Source organism: Triticum aestivum, chromosome 7B (assembly GCF_018294505.1).
Source record: "Triticum aestivum cultivar Chinese Spring chromosome 7B, IWGSC CS RefSeq v2.1, whole genome shotgun sequence".
Classification (NCBI taxonomy): Eukaryota; Viridiplantae; Streptophyta; class Magnoliopsida; order Poales; family Poaceae; genus Triticum; species Triticum aestivum.
Window position 1 is genome coordinate 523,010,612 of NC_057813.1, and position 16,827 is coordinate 523,027,438.

Here is a 16,827-nt window from a genome sequence, read left to right on the forward strand (position 1 = left end):
TACTAGATATGGTGCGATCTATGATGTCTCTTACAGATTTACCGCTATCATTTTGGGGATATGCTTTAGAGACGGCCGCATTCACGTTAAATAGGGCACCATCAAAATCCGTTGAGACGACGCCTTATGAACTATGGTTTGGCAAGAAACCAAAGTTGTCGTTTCTTAAAGTTTGGGGCTGCGATGCTTATGTGAAAAAACTTCAACCTGATAAGCTCGAACCCAAATCGGAGAAATGTGTATTCATAGGATACCCAAAGGAAACTGTTGGGTACACCTTCTATCACAGATCCGAAGGCAAAACATTTGTTGCTAAGAATGGATCATTTCTAGAGAAGGAGTTTCTCTCGAAAGAAGTGAGTGGGAGGAAAGTAGAACTTGACGAGGTAACTGTACCTGCTCCCTTACTGGAAAGTAGTTCATCACAGAAAACTGTTTCAGTGACACCTACACCAGTTAGTGAGGAAGCCAATGATAATGATCATGAAACTTCAGATCAAGATACTACTGAACTTCGTAGATCAACCAGAGTAAGATCCGCACCAGAGTGGTACGGTAATCCTGTTCTGGAGGTCATGCTACTAGATCATGATGAACCTACGAACTATGAAGAAGCGATGGTGAGCCCAGATTCCGCAAAGTGGCTAGAAGCCATGAAATCTGAGATGGGATCCATGTGTGAGAACAAAGTATGGACTTTGGTTGACTTGCCCGATGATCGGCAAGCGATTGAGAATAAATGGATCTTTAAGAAGAAGACTGATGCTGATGGTAATGTTACTGTCTACAAAGCTCGACTTGTCGCAAAAGGTTTTCGGCAAGTTCAAGGAATTGACTACGATGAGACCTTCTCACCCGTAGCGATGCTTAAGTCCGTCCGAATCATGTTAGCAATTGCCGCATTTTATGATTATGAAATTTGGCAAATGGATGTCAAAACTGCATTCCTGAATGGATTCCTGGAAGAAGAGTTGTATATGATGCAACCAGAAGGTTTTGTCGATCCAAAGGGAGCTAACAAAGTGTGCAAGCTCCAGCGATCCATTTATGGACTGGTGCAAGCCTCTCGGAGTTGGAATAAACGTTTTGATAGTGTGATCAAAGCATTTGGTTTTATACAGACTTTTGGAGAAGCCTGTATTTACAAGAAAGTGAGTGGGAGCTCTGTAGCATTTCTGATATTATATGTGGATGACATATTACTGATTGGAAATGATATAGAATTTCTGGATAGCATAAAGGGATACTTGAATAAAAGTTTTTCAATGAAAGACCTCGGTGAAGCTGCTTACATATTAGGCATTAAGATCTATAGAGACAGATCAAGACGCTTAATTGGACTTTCACAAAGCACATACCTTGACAAAATTTTGAAGAAATTCAAAATGGATCAAGCAAAGAAAGGGTTCTTGCCTGTGTTACAAGCTGTGAAATTGAGTAAGACTCAATGCCCGACCACTGCAGAAGATAGAGAGAATATGAAAGATGTTCCCTATGCATCAGCCATAGGCTCTATCATGTATGCAATGCTGTGTACCAGACCTGATGTGTGCCTTGCTATAAGTTTAGCAGGGAGGTACCAAAGTAATCCAGGAATGGATCACTGGACAGCGGTCAAGAACATCCTGAAATACCTGAAAAGGACTAAGGATATGTTTCTCGTATATGGAAGTGACAAAGAGCTCATCGTAAAAGGTTACGTTGATGCAAGCTTTGACACTGATCCGGACGATTCTAAATCGCAAACCGGATACGTGTTTACATTAAACGGTGGAGCTGTCAGTTGGTGCAGTTCTAAACAAAGCGTCGTAGCGGGATCTACATGTGAAGCGGAATACATAGCTGCTTCGGAAGCAGCAAATGAAGGAGTCTGGATGAAGGAGTTCATATCCGATCTAGGTGTCATACCTAGTGCATCGGATCCAATGAAAATCTTTTGTGACAATACTGGTGCAATTGCCTTGGCAAAGGAATCCAGATTTCACAAAAGGACCAAACACATCAAGAGACGCTTCAACTCCATCCGGGATCTAGTCCAGGTGGGAGACATAGAGATTTGCAAGATACATACGGATCTGAATATTGCAGACCCGTTGACTAAGACTCTTCCACGAGCAAAACATGATCAGCACCAAAGCTCCATGGGTGTTAGATTCATTACAGTGTAATCTAGATTATTGACTCTAGTGCAAGTGGGAGACTGAAGGAAATATGCCCTAGAGGCAATAATAAAGTTATTATTTATTTCCTTATAATCATGATAAATGTTTATTATTCATGCTAGAATTGTATTTTCCGGAAACATAATACATGTGTGAATACATAGACAAACATAGTGTCACTAGTATGCCTCTACTTGACTAGCTCGTTAATCAAAGATGGTTATGTTTCCTAACCATGAACAATGAGTTGTTATTTGATTAACGAGGTCACATCATTAGTAGAATGATCTGATTGACATGACCCATTCCATTAGCTTAGCACCTGATCGTTTAGTATGTTGCTATTGCTTTCTTCATGACTTATACATGTTCCTACGACTATGAGATTATGCAACTCCCGTTTACCGGAGGAACACTTTGGGTACTACCAAACGTCACAACGTAAATGGGTGATTATAAAGGAGTACTACAGGTGTCTCCAATGGTCGATGTTGGGTTGGCGTATTTCGAGATTAGGATTTGTCACTCCGATTGTCGGAGAGGTATCTCTGGGCCCTCTCGGTAATACACATCACATAAGCCTTGCAAGCATTACAACTAATATGTTAGTTGTGAGATGATGTATTACGGAACGAGTAAAGAGACTTGCCGTTAACGAGATTGAACTAGGTATTGGATACCGACGATCGAATCTCGGGCAAGTAACATACCGATGACAAAGGGAACAACGTATGTTGTTATGCGGTCTGACCGATAAAGATCTTCGTAGAATATGTAGGAGCCAATATGGGCATCCAGGTCCCGCTATTGGTTATTGACCAGAGACATGTCTCGGTCATGTCTACATTGTTCTCGAACCCGTAGGGTCCGCACGCTTAAGGTTACGATGACAGTTATATTATGAGTTTATGCATTTTGATGTACCGAAGGTTGTTCGGAGTCCCGGATGTGATCACGGACATGACGAGGAGTCTCGAAATGGTCGAGACGTAAAGATTGATATATTGGAAGCCTATGTTTGGACATCGGAAGTGTTCCGGGTGAAATCGGGATTTTATCGGGTTACCGGGAGGTTACCGGAACCCCCCGGGAGCCATATGGGCCATCATGGGCCTTAGTGGAAAGGAGAAAGGGGCAGCCCAAGGTGGTTGCGCCTCTTTCCCCTCCCCTAGTCCTATTAGGACTAGGAGAAGGTGGCCGGCCCCCCTCTCTCCCTTCCCCTCCGAGGAATCCTAGTTGGACTAGGATTGGGGGGAGGAATCCTACTCCCAGAGGGAGTAGGACTCTCCTGCGCCTCCCTCTTTGGCCGGCCAGCCTCCCCTCCTCTCCTCCTTTATATACGGAGGCAGGGGCACCTCTAAACACACAAGTTGACACAAGTTGATCCACGTGATCGATTCCTTAGCCGTGTGCGGTGCCCCCTGCCACCATATTCCTCGATAATACTGTAGCGGAGTTTAGGCGAAGCCCTGCTGCTGTAGTTCATCAAGATCGTCACCACGCCGTCGTGCTGACGAAACTCTTCCCCGACACTTTGCTGGATCGGAGTCCGGGGATCGTCATCGAGCTGAACGTGTGCTCGAACTCGGAGGTGCCGTAGTTTCGGTGCTTGATCGGTTGGATCGTGAAGACGTACGACTACTTCCTCTACGTCGTGTCATTGCTTCCGCAGTCGGTCTGCGTTGGGTACGTAGACAACACTCTCCTCTCGTTGCTATGCATCACATGATCCTGTGTGCGCGTAGGAAAAATTTTGAAATTACTACGAAACCCAACACCTCTCCCCTTCCCTCCCATGCGCCTCCTCTCCTCCTTCCCCGCCGCCGCCCGGCCTCCTTCTTCCCCGCCGCCGCCCGGCCTCCTCCTTCCCCCATGCCGCCGCCCGGCCTCCTCTCCCGCTCGCGCCGCCTCCTCCTCCCCACCAGCACCTCCCTCTCATCCTTCCCTACCTTCGTCCGGCGTCCTCCTTCCGCCCCTCCGATCTGGCGCCGCCCACACCCGAACGCCCCGCCCCGGCCCTGGGTCGTGCGGTTGCCGAAGGCGTGGGCGTCGTGGGTCAACCGCAGCGGGGAGGATGGGGGCCTCCGCCGCCTCTGCTCGCCCTCGCCGCCGCCTCTGCTCGCCCTCGCGCCGTCGTGTCTTCTCCTCCCCGTTCTCTTGGTGCTCCTACCAGGCGAGCGCGAGCAGCCAGAGAGGAATGGCCACGGGCCTTTCGCTCAGCGGCGCCGGCGCCGGCGGCTCCCTACTCTGTAGGCCCCCTCCTCGTGGGGCCCATGGCCCTCTCCCTCCACGGTGTCGGCGCCGGCGGCTCCCTCCTCCGTAGGCTCCCTGCCTCGTGGGGCCTAGCGGCCTCACGTGCGGACGACTCGTCGCAGGCGCTTCCTTCAGCTAGATCCTGCGCACCAAGAAGGCCGTTGCCGCCTCCTGCAAGGACGAACCAGACGTCGTCGCCCAGGTCCCTCCTCCCTCCTCCCAAACTTCTCCTCCACTCCATGTTGTACTTCAATCCCTGGACATCAGTAAATTTTTGTATATTTAGTTGATTATTGTTTCACCTCCATTTATTTTTGATAGATGAGGACATGTTAGTGATGGATGTCGGGATGGTGGTGTACCCATACTTTCATGAACTTTTGTGTGATTAGTGGTTTGGAAAAGATGAATCACATGAATGATTGCTGGAACTATATTGTCTGATGCTATATTGGTGATGTGGGTGAGCTGATTTGGACCTTTTCATCTTGGTCTGTGCAGAATTTGAGTCTTTGAAGGATTTGAATGGAGCATATGTATGCATGCTACGGTTCATCTTAGGTGAGTGCGAATCTTCAGCATCTATCTTATGTCACTTCTGGGAAGATGCTTTTAATTGTTTTACTATCGATGATATCAATTTGGTAGCAGCCTTTGAGTAGTGGCAAGATTATGTGCATAATAATCAGCAGAAGTACCTGGTTACTTAATAATCATTCTTGATATTGAAAAGGGACAGAAATAAGCCGAGTATTGGACCTGATGAGTAGTGTTTGCCAGTTAACACATCTATGTTATTGGACCTGAATTAGCCGAGTATTACATTCAGTTTAGTTTTACTTATTGCATATAGTTCTGATTTCAGTTTAGTTTTTGTCTACGAGGACGACCACCAACGCGATGACGGCGCCCCTCACATGGTCAAGCTCGACGGAAGAGCGCTCGCCATGGCCGCGTTCGTCTGCTCCGGTGTGGTACAGCCGAGCTTGGCCAACGACGAGGTCGTGTACCTCCGCCTGGACGGCTCCTAGCGCGGGTAAGCAAGGCAGCACCCCCATCCCCATGGTCGTTTCATTTTTCAGAGGCTCCTTCTTCTTTTGTGCGTGCTGATGACGCATGCTTTTCTCCATGGAGTTGACAAGATGGAGATCCCTGGCATATCTTATATTCTTCAGTTGTCAAATGCTCACTCAACTATTCAGGTTGCTACATCTTTTCTTCCAGTTTTTCTTCATATTGATCTATGCTATGGATTATGACAAATAGAGCTGGCAATTTGTGCTTTATAACTTTTGGGTCAGGATGGTATTTATGACAATATGCATCTACTGATACTGTTTGTGTTTGCATTTTAGAATCTTAATGCTTGATATTGACTTTCAGGGGATGTATTTCTAACTGTAGGTGAACCGGTTTACAATGCAGAGATTGCGACAAGAAATAACGAAGAACAACGTGTGTATGTGTGCCAATTACCATGGATATTGCTCAATTCGTCTGTTTCCAAATGGCCCTTCACACTACAGGAAAGTGACAATCAGTAAAAGTTAAGGTCAGACTTTGGAGAAGGTAAACATGTATTCTACATATGGTTACTTTTATGTACTTTTGGATATATGCATTTTCTTGGGTGACAAAGATGGTGTAGAGGCTCTGCCAGGGTTACTTGTAATTTCTGCCACCAAGTAAGCTGTTACAAAAGGAGTAACAAATGCAATATCTGTTTTGACCGAGCTAAGTTCAAAATTAACTATAGAAACAGACATTTACCGATAAGGAAATCTGATAGGTTATGTGTTGTTATCTTATAAAATAGCAACAAGACTTCACTACTGAGAGATATTTGTGCCTGCATCATGATAGGTCTCCTTCCAAGTTAGTTGACCTGTTTTTTCTATCCCAAGTTTATTGGCCTGTTTTTTTGTCCTTCCGAGGTTATCATTCTGTTTTTTGTGCATGCTAAATTGGCATATTTAGTGGTGAGTTTGGTGCTTCTATCACTGTGTTCTTCGAGAATCTCATCATATCTCTCTATCCGAGGAATTATATGTTCACTTTCATGGAAAATAACATTTAAGAGAAACTTCATCACAGACTGTCTTTGTTGTGATATTTATAGACTATCTCCCACAATAGATTATTGACATCACAATTCAGAGAAGCTTTGATTTCACTATATTCTCCCTTTTGAAATTAATAATTTTTGTACACAACAACACTACTCATTTTAGTGGAGGAGGAAGCGACTCTGACAGTTTGGAGAGTTAATATATCTGGTTGCAGGGCGTTAGAGGATTTGAGTAGAAGCTGGCGATCGGTGTCCACAGATTGTACAGCGACCAAGCGGCGGTGAAGAATCAATGTGTGGATCTATCATTACCATATGGACTAGGTATGCAAAGTTATTCCTCTGGTATGCTTTATTGTGGCCATACGGCCTTTTATGTTTCATTCCTTTTGTATTTCTGTCAACAAAAAATGTAGAGCCACACCTTAATTGTCATGGTGATGTTGGATGGCATGGCAGTTGTCCAGTTCTATTATTTAAGAAGTTGACGTGTGTATATCGATCAAAGTGATAATCACAGTAGACTAAAAAGCTTAGAAGTGGAGTTTAAAAGAAAATTCAGAAGCATTGGAGGCTCATGCTTCTACTGTCATGTTTTATGCTCCAGTTAGGAGTGGTGTTTCTAAAATAGAGATTATTGATTTTCACATATATAACCTGTGTTCACAGTAGCATTCCTGTCTCATTTGTTGCGCGGCAGCAAGGCATACCTTAATTTGCTTCATGGTGAACTGGAAATGTGCTTTTATGTCAAACTAAAAAATATATGTTGTCTGATAGCATCGTAATATGTCCATCCATTAACCACTATTTTGTCGAAATACATGCCTCTGCTTCTGGTTATTAAAAGTTAGGTAGTATTTTGGCAGTGATCGGAAACTTCTACACGACTCATCACCATCATGTCCATGCCCCAGACTTGGGTGAGTGCTCAAGGTATGAAAATAAATGCCGACTAAAATAAGCATGTCTTACAGCAACATTTATCATGCTTTTAAATGACCATTGTGTTTCTAATTCTATAGGAAGGATTTTGTAGTTCCACTGTTGGATTCCAAGCAGGCAATTCATGATCAGCCTTGTGCAAGCTATGGAGTTTCAAGAAATCGATTGAAGGTGGAGTGACTGCTGGGGTCATAAACGAAGAAACAATGAAGTCACTGGACAACAAAATAGATTATTTATTCCCAATGTCGTTGCTCTTGCAAAATTGCAGGCCTATTGGTTATGTGGTAAGCAACCACTAGACCCTTTCTACAAGCACATAAATGTTGATGATGTACATGACAATGATTGTTACCTATTTATCTTAACTGTGACCTTGCTTTGTCATTTCAGAAACATTGTAGTTGCTTATTTGTGTTCTATACTTTTGGGTGATTTTACCAGTACCTTGCTTATGTTTGTACAGTACTACTGGATATCTGATGGAGCTTTCATTGTCGTACTGCTTATTCCACCCCTTGCTTTGCTTTCCCCTTTTCTTGTTGGTCTCGATGCACTTTTCAGCCGAGGACTAAAAAGATATCATGTGCCCCATATTTCTACACTTGGATTACTACTTCTGTCCCTTTCAAGTTCGATATGGATATGCCCCAAATGTATTTTTGTTTTGCTAAACTGTTTAATGCAACTTAGTGATAAAATATGTCTTCTATTTATGTACACTTCCTCTCAATCACCAATATGGTCCCAGTTTTATGTACGCGTTGTCTACAGGTGGTTATGTTGGTTTTATCTTCCGGTTGGTTGTTAGTCCCCTACAAGAGTTGTCACAATATGAAAAGGCTCCAAAAGGTGTCACGGTCAGGAATCTTTTTTCCAGGCATCCGGTGATGATTAGGTAACCAAACCGTATCACAAATGTGTGTTTGTGTGGTCTGGCAAAGTAATGCTCTTCTTTTGTGGTATGTGGAAAGTAATGCTCTCTTTGTTATTCATTTTTGGAGCCGTAATATTTTTTTCCTCATAATAGTTTTAGGTGTTATGCCTTAGCATATTATATCAACGAGAAGTGAATGTGTTTTAGCTCGTATCTTCTAAATTAGTGTCTTCCACCGACATCAGAAATTAATGGTTCATATCATGTTTTGTATTTCTGTTATATCATGTACTTCTTCAAAATTTGTATCTCAACCTAGCCTTAGTGATAATTTTAGTGGAAGACATTAGAATTCTTTTCGAGTATGAGGACTGTTATTTATTAACAACAAGTATTTATCACATTTAACACAAATTAGTCTCCTTATTAACAGAAATACACTGCTCCTATTCTACCACTATAATTTAGTTCATGTGCTGTAGGCATCACCGTCATTGCAATTTCTAAAGATGTGGAATTCTCATACTGATGCCATTAATATATTTGCTCAAGAGGTCTCAAATTGAAAGGTAGGCATACTCTTCTTTATAAATCGTGTTTTATAACCAGATCAACAAAGTTTTGTATTTCATGATTAAGAGATGAAGTCATGTTTGCCAATGTCACCCATAAATACACTAATTATTTGCCATCCCGAGCTCATTTCCATGTCTGCTCTGGAATATTTTCCTACACAGAAGAGGGCCACAACACCAATTGGTCACACATTGTCAAGGCGGCAGGAATAAAAGAATTAACATATTCAGATAAAGATCTTCGCCTTCAAGATTATAAGGGGAAATTATTGCTCACTGTCCTGTCCATACGCTTTAGGAGGAAATCACAAGTGTATTTTCTATACAAAACCATCATGTGGTCATTGTCGGCGTTCTGGGAATGGGGTCCCCAGACTTGCCTGCCTGCGGCCTGCGGCGTGGCTCAAAGGGGGCCCAGCACGGCCCATCTTCATCAACACAAGCTCAAGACCCTCGCAAGGGGCCAAACCTCGCGGGGCGGGCGACAAGGAGCTTCCTCAGGCACGGCCTCGTCAGGCTAGCTCACGAGGGGGCGGAGAGTTCAAGGCGGGGTACCTCGCGAGGTGCCCGTGATGCAAGCCATGACGACCAAGGGCGCCAGCCAGGCGCCAGCCCGCGCAGTGTCCTTCTTTCCTCTTTGGTGCAAGGGGAGCAAGCGCAGGCGAGAGCATCAAGCAAAGGCATCCATTTCAGTGCAACAAGACCAAGACCAGTCCAACGGCAGGATGGCGGTCACCGTGGAGCCCAAGTCAGCGTCACCACCAGAGCCTTTGACAGGCTAGGACCAACTTTAGTCAGGATAAGTGTACTAGATGTTCCCCTTCAAAATGGCCAATTGTTGGCGCCCTTCCCGCTCAATATTTGGGAAGAGGCCCAGTGCCTTCACCTATAAATAGGACTAGCCACCCACAGGGTAGAGAGACAGGGACGGAGACCGAGACCGAGACCGGGATCCAGAGAGGAATCTGGAGATAAGATAGGCATCTAGAATCAAAGGGACAACGCCACCACAAGAACAGACCCTCGCGAGGCTGTTCTTCCTTGTATTGTTCATCATCAGCCCAAGAGGCAATCCACCACGCCACACACTGGAGTAGGGTATTACACCACAATGGTGGCCTGAACCAGTATAAACCCTGTGTCTCTTGTGTTGTTCTTCTTGTAGTTTAGATCCTAGCGATTCGGCGAGGAACAGGTAGGTAGAAGGTGAAACCTCCGCGCGCACCCCAGTGTTCGAACCTCAAGGGTCTGCCAGAACCCTAAATCCGACATTTGTCACGCCAGGTAGGGGTGCGCCGGGATCCACCTTCCGCCACTTCGTGTCCCGCCGCATCGTCATCACCATGTACGGCGACCAAGCGGGCAACCCTGCCCCTGGACAGCTTGGCCCACTAGCGCAGAGCCGCTCGCCCCAGGCAGCTCGCGGCCCGCAGGGCGCTGCGGGCCGTGGGCGACGTGGGCAGACCCCGACAGCTCTCACACCACGACAAACGCGATCGGCAGCAAGAGCCTCCAACCACGCCGCGACCACGACGCCGTACACTCGCCGGGAGCAGGCGAACTCAAGGGCCGCGCTCACGGTGGCCCGAGAGCTGCTGCAATGCAGGCTGATGGAAGGCGGCCGCGACGTGCTGCTAGAGCCGGTGGCAGAGCTCCTGGGCTTCGCCGCCTCGGGGGCTCACCCCTTCTGCACTCAACTCCCGTCTCAGGCCCAGAGCAGCCCGCACGGGGGCCCCACGCGCACCTGTGGGCTCCAAGGCTACCCCGGCACCAATGAAGCCGTCGGCACCGGGCCAGCGGCTGCACTGACTCCGCTCCCCGCTGGCGAAGAAGGACTCGTCGCAACCCACGGCCCCAGTGGGCCACCGCGCTACCACCCCCAGGTTGGCACATCAAGCAGAGCCGCATGGCGCGCGGAGCATTATGACGTGGCCTTCGGGGTGGCGGTCCCCGAAGAGTACGTGCCCCGCATGTTGGACCAAGGGCACCCGCGCGAGGGCGAACAAGGCTCGCTCCTCAGCCCAAGCTGGGGGGACGAGGCACCAGAAGCTAAGCTCTTCCAGGAGTCCCGGGACGGCCCCACCGGCCACACTAGAAGCGACGATTATCGGGTACAGCTAATTCCTCAGGAGCAGGCATACGCTAATCATGGGTCGCAGGAGATGCAGGTCGCCACAGCGAGCAGCTGCCCCGCTCCCGCAGCCTCCTACTCCTCAGGAGGAGGGCATCGGGGGCTGCAGGGGAGGGGCCGGGATCCGACATCACCACCACGGCGTTTGGAGCAAGGCGTTCCCAGGAGGTAGGCCCTCCGCTGGGGAGGCGCCTCAGGGCTTGCCCCTGGCGGAGGACCCGTGGTCGTCGGGGGAACCGCTGGCGACCGCTCTACCCCATCGGCGGCGTCCTGGTTTCCGGTCATCGTTGATGGCACTAGAGTGTGGCGCAAGGTGGGGCTCTCGTCTGATGATATGAAGCAAGGCCGATACCTGTGAAGAAGGCCCAACGCCTGTGAAGCTCGCCGCCTCGTGACACTCTCACGTAATAATGAGTGGGGCTGTACACGCCCCGGAGTCTCAAGGGTGCCGGCCTCAGGCCCTGGGGCTCCCTCCCACGCCCAGTGGCAACACTTAGCTCCGCGCTGGTGAGAAGACGTCCAAGACTAGACTAGGTGCCGGACGCGGCCTTTTCTGCCTTCATTGCTTTTCCCTTGGTTGTTGCTTTCCCCCGCTAGATTTAAGTTGGATTCAAATTTGAGATTTGCGGGTGTTTGGGGAAGGGGTGCTTAGTCTCGTTCGAGCAATCTCTCGCGTTTCAGTTACGACCTCGCCTCAGCTGCCTCCCCTCGTGAGCCCCTCGCGAGCCCGGTCTGGCCTAGCTTGTGCGCAGCCTAGACTGCTGCCGTCATATCCTCTCAGGAGGTTTTTTCACTGCAGATCCTACGGATTCGATCAAGAGGCATTCGAGACACCACAACCTCCCACGTATTATCTCAGGACCCGCACGGGACAAAGGTAAAATAGCCAGCCGGTTCTTCACCTAGCCCACCACTTGGCGCGGGCATGTGGGCGACATAGAACCCAGTAGTACGCTGGACATAAGCTTTACATAAGGGGCACCCCCTCTCAAAATGCTCTTACAATAGTCAGGTCGAAAGCCTGAGTTCTATTCATGCAGGGTAAGGAAACAGGAGCAATGTGCGGTCAGTCGGATAAATCCCCCGATGCATCCTCAGGAGCACCACCCGAACTGTCGCTGGCGTCGCTGGCCTCGCCGTCGCCCTCTGCGTTGTCGCCGGCGGCGTCAGGTCCGTTCACCACGCCGCCCTCGTTGGCGGCCACGATCGCGTCATCATCGTCTGAATCGATGGCCCTGACAAGAGCGTCCACGTTGTCTTCCACCCAGACCGCCAGGTCACCCCGGACGGCCTGGGGAACTGGGGCGATGGCGGTGTCAAAGTCGAAGTGAGGATCCATGTTCCGGAGATGGCTGAAGACACGGGAGAAGGTGCGCCCGAGCAGGGCGCAGCTCTTTTCCTCCACCAACCTGTTGGCCCTGACCGACCGCGCCTCCAGCTGCGTCACGATGTCGGTGAAGAACTGAAGGTTGCCGGCGTAGTTGATTGCGTGCGGCGCGCCAACGGCCGCTTCGCAGATGTTGCCCAAGGCCGTGTTGTCTCTCTCCCGAAGCATGGTGAGCATGGGGGCATGCTCATGTTCCAGGAGCTGCCGCTGACGTATCTCGCCCGCATTCTGGAGCGCAATAGCCTCAGCCTCGTCCAGCCGTTGGCGAAGAAGAAGCACCTCGGCACGAGAAGTAGTCGACTCCCCCTGCGCCACCTCAAGTGCGGCCCGCAAGGCATCAACCCGCCGTGTCGCTTCCTCCAGCTTGGTCCTCAGGGCGGTGGTCCTACCTTCAGCCTCGGTCCGGATCAACGCCAGCCTCTCCTCGAACTCGCGCTCGAGGTTCGAGCGCGCCGTTGCCGCCCGACGTCCGATCTCCTCCAAGACACGGGTTTCCCGCGCAGCGACATCATTCTCCTCTCGTGTCACCAAGCGCTCCCTTGTCTCTAGGCGTTCATACTCACGTGCGCGTTCGGCAGCTTCCAGCATCAGCGCTTCCTCACGCTTCTGGAGCTCCGCTGGGTCACCGGAAGTCACCTTCATCGACGCGAGGGCCGCCTCGCGCAGCTCCACCTGCTCCTCCAGTGAACGGCACCGGGCCAGGAGTTCCCGTGCCCGCTCTTCCGTCGCCTCTCGCCGCTGGTCAGCTTCCCGGGCTCCCTCGACGGCCCGGGAACGGGCCACCCGAGAGGCCGCCAGCGACGCCTTGGCCTCCTCATCGTCAAGATCGCGTTGGCGGCGCGCGAGGGTGACTACCGCCTCCAGCTCGCGCCTCTCCGCGACCAAGCGCAGGCCCTCGGCCCCAAGGCGCGCGTCTTCATCAGCAAGCTCTTCACCAAGCAGGCTCACCGCGTCAGCCGCCCTCCGAAGGAACCCATGGCGAAGAGCGCGACGCTCCCGAGCGCGCTCAAGTACGTCTTCCACGCCATCATCCGCCCCAAGCAAGCGCCGGGGGGCACTGATTAGCGCTCCCCCTCCGGGCAGGGGGCTGGGGGCTAGCGCCCTTGAGGCGACCGGGCGCGCCTCGCCAAGAGCCCGACCTGGGGCCAGTCCACCCCCAATTAAAGAGCGCTGGGAGTACCCCAGCCAATCACTGTCCACGACCAGACGAGAAGCCCACGTCAGGCTGGCTAGGCCCCGAGAAGGCTCGTGAAGGAAGGTCACGAGGCACGCGGGGCCGCGTTGCGCCTTGGGGTGATTCGTCTCTTCGACCGACCTCACCACAAGGGCTCTACTGCTCGGAGCGACCGGAGACGGTGGAGAAGGCGGAAGCAGTGGGATGGCTCCTCAGTCATCTCCGTGAGCTCGGGAGGAAGGGCCCTGCGGAGCAAGGTTCAGGAAGGGCAGCAGAAGAATATGGAGCTGGGAAGGGAGAAGGCTCACTCATCGATGGCGAAGTACTTTCTACGCTTCAGCAGGCGACAAGGGTAATCGTCGCCCAGGGCCTCCCTTCTCTTCCGAAGGGCCTCAAAGTCCATGCGGAAGCAGCCCAAGAGTTGAGCACAGGGGTCAGCCTGCGACGAGGAGGAAACATCAAGACGACCCGCGTCAGGGGTGTCTGCCTGATGCGCGCCGCCGGTCGCCACGCCAAGAAAAGCGGCCGGGGCCTCGAAGGCCTCGGCCCCGGGTGCAGCAGGCGGCTGCTCGCCGCCCTCAGCCTCGGCAGCACGGGCCTCAGGGGACGCTCCCTCTTGAGCGCTACCCGGCGCTGTCGCCCCGGCGGGGGCACCCTCGGCCTCCGGAGGCTCATGCCTCCCTGCTCCGCCACTTGAGGAAGAACCACCTCGACCAATTGAAAGGGCGGACACTGTCACTGGATTCTCGCGAGGCCCCTGGAGGCCGACGGGGCGCGGTCCCCATTCGTCAAAAACGGGCATCTGATTCACGAAGTCTCTCCTACCCGAACAGAGTTACAGCAAGGCCCCCCCTTGCTGGATGCTGCCTGGGTTGGGGTCCCCAGTCAGAACCAAGAGTACCTTCCTCAATGCTTCAGGCGTCAGGTCCTCTTCCTGGAGCCTCATACGATCGCCGCGCCCGTTGAAGGCCCACATTCGGCGAGAGTGGCGCTGGAGAGGGGCGACCCGGCGTAGTAGGAACTCCTTCACCACCTTGGGCGCCGTCACGTCAAGCGATCTCAAGCACTCGAAGCAACACCAGACGAAGAAGAGCTGGGGGCTTGTGAGCATCTCCTGGCCCCAGCCCGAATTGGGGACAGCAGGCGAAGTCGGCTTCGACAGCAGGGGGCTGGGCACCCCCACTTCCACATACAGCCATCGCTCGCGGAACCCAAGCGCGGGCGGAGGGAGACCAAAGTCAATCCCTGAGGCCACCGACTCGGGTGCAGCGATGAAGCTCGCGCATCCCGAGCATTGGGCGGGGTCGACAAGGTGCGGAGCGAAGAAGTGGCACAACAGGGCGACCGAAGGGATGATGCCTACCATAGCCTCGCAAACGAAGGCGAAGACTGCCAGAAGAGTAATGGAGTCAGGACCCAGATGCATCATGTCGATCTGATAATGGGAGAGCACGACGTTGAAGAAATCCGAAAAGGGGGGAATTAGCCCCGCCCACAGGGCGTCGACGAAATAGGGGACCTCGGTGATTATCCTGTCGATGGAGAACCGAGACGCGGGCCAGGCCGTCATCCTCCCGCATTCATTGAAGATGGTGGCCAGAGCCGAACTAACCTTGCCCAAGCCCTCTCGATTGACTATGATCGACCAGTCCACGGCGGGGCCCGCCGACAGCGGTGAGGAAGGCGAAGGCATGGGTCCCTTCCCTCTCCCCTTCTTCGTCGGAGCCTTGGCGACGGAAGTGGGAAGGAAAGGTTCGAGATTGGCTTCGAAGCAGAAGCTGGAGTTTGAAAGGAGGAAGGACAGAGGGCGCACGAGCAACGGAAAGGGGAGTGGTTGTGTACAACTGCAAGTCCGCCTAGCCTGGCACCAAATGAGGAGGCATGGGGGAACAGTGCCACCCGCGTCCAATCAACCGCCACGCGGCGCCCAAGGCCGCAGGCTGTTAGGGCCCGCGACGCTTCGCACTTGCCCTTTCGCCTCTCTGCTCGGCCAAGTCCGGGCGCGCCTTGGGCCCGGGGGCTACTGTCAGCGTTCTGGGAACGGGGGTCCCCAGACTTGCCTGCCTGCGGCCTGTGGCGTGTCTCAAAGGGGGCCCAACATGGCCCATCTTCATCAACACAAGCTCAAGACCCTCGCGAGGGGCCAAGCCTCGCGGGGCGGGTGACAAGGAGCTTCCTCAGGCACGGCCTCGTCAGGCTGGCTCACGAGGAGGCGGAGAGTTCAAGGCAGGGTACCTCGCGAGGTGCCCGTGATGCAAGCCATGATGACCAAGGGCGCCATCCAGGCGCCAGCCCGCGCAGTGTCCTTCTTTCCTCTTTGGTGCAAGGGGAGCAAGCGCAGGCGAGAGCATCAAGCAAAGGCATCCATTTCGGTGCAACAAGACCAAGACCAGTCCAACGGCAGGATGGAGGTCACCGTGGAGCCCAAGTCGGCATCACCGCCGGAGCCTTTGACAGGCGAGGACCAACTTTAGTCAGGATAAGTGTACTAGATGTTCCCCTTCAAAATGGCCAATTGTTGGCGCCCTTCCCGCTCAATATTTGGGAAGAGGCCCAGTGCCTTCGCCTATAAATAGGACTAGCCACCCACAGGGTAGAGAGACCGGGACGGAGACCGAGACCGAGACCGGGATCCAGAGAGGAATCTGGAGATAAGATAGGCATCTAGAATCAAAGGAACAACGCCACCACAAGAACAGACCCTCGCGAGGCTGTTCTTCCTTGTATTGTTCATCATCAGCCCAAGAGGCATTCCACCACGCCACACACTGGAGTAGGGTATTACACCACAATGGTGGCCTGAACCAGTATAAACCCTGTGTCTCTTGTGTTGTTCTTCTCGTAGTTTAGATCCTAGCGATTCGGCGAGGAACGGGTAGGTAGAAGGCGAAACCTCCGCGTGCACCCCAGTGTTCGAACCTCAAGGGTCTGCCGGAACCCTAAATCCGACAGTCATCTATATTACAAACTATTCACATCAGATTCATATGGAATGGCACTCATGGCGGTAGTTAAACCAAAGCTATCTATCAGTACGCCTAACTATGGCTTCGTAGTTTTAGTGCATCCACTGCCACTGTGTTGGCTTTTGCTCTCTAATGTTCCTACTTGTACTATGAACTTAATGTCAACTAATTAGCTTTTGTAATATCATGGATGCATTCAACTTGATGTTGCCTTACTTCTGCGGCCGGTTAGTTTTTATAATCTCATGACTTTGTTAAACTTGATGATGTTATGCTCCTGAAATGTTTG

General features: G+C 51.4%; 1 long non-coding RNA gene across 1 annotated transcript; it reads left to right on the plus strand.

Annotated features, from left to right (window-relative positions):
• Window positions 1-7,636: 7,636 nt before the first annotated feature.
• LOC123156315 (uncharacterized) lies at window positions 7,637-8,326 on the plus strand. Its single transcript, XR_006477974.1, has 2 exons — window positions 7,637-7,715; window positions 8,203-8,326. It is a non-coding gene; the product is annotated as an uncharacterized lncRNA (long non-coding RNA).
• The last annotated feature ends 8,501 nt before the right edge of the window (window positions 8,327-16,827 follow it).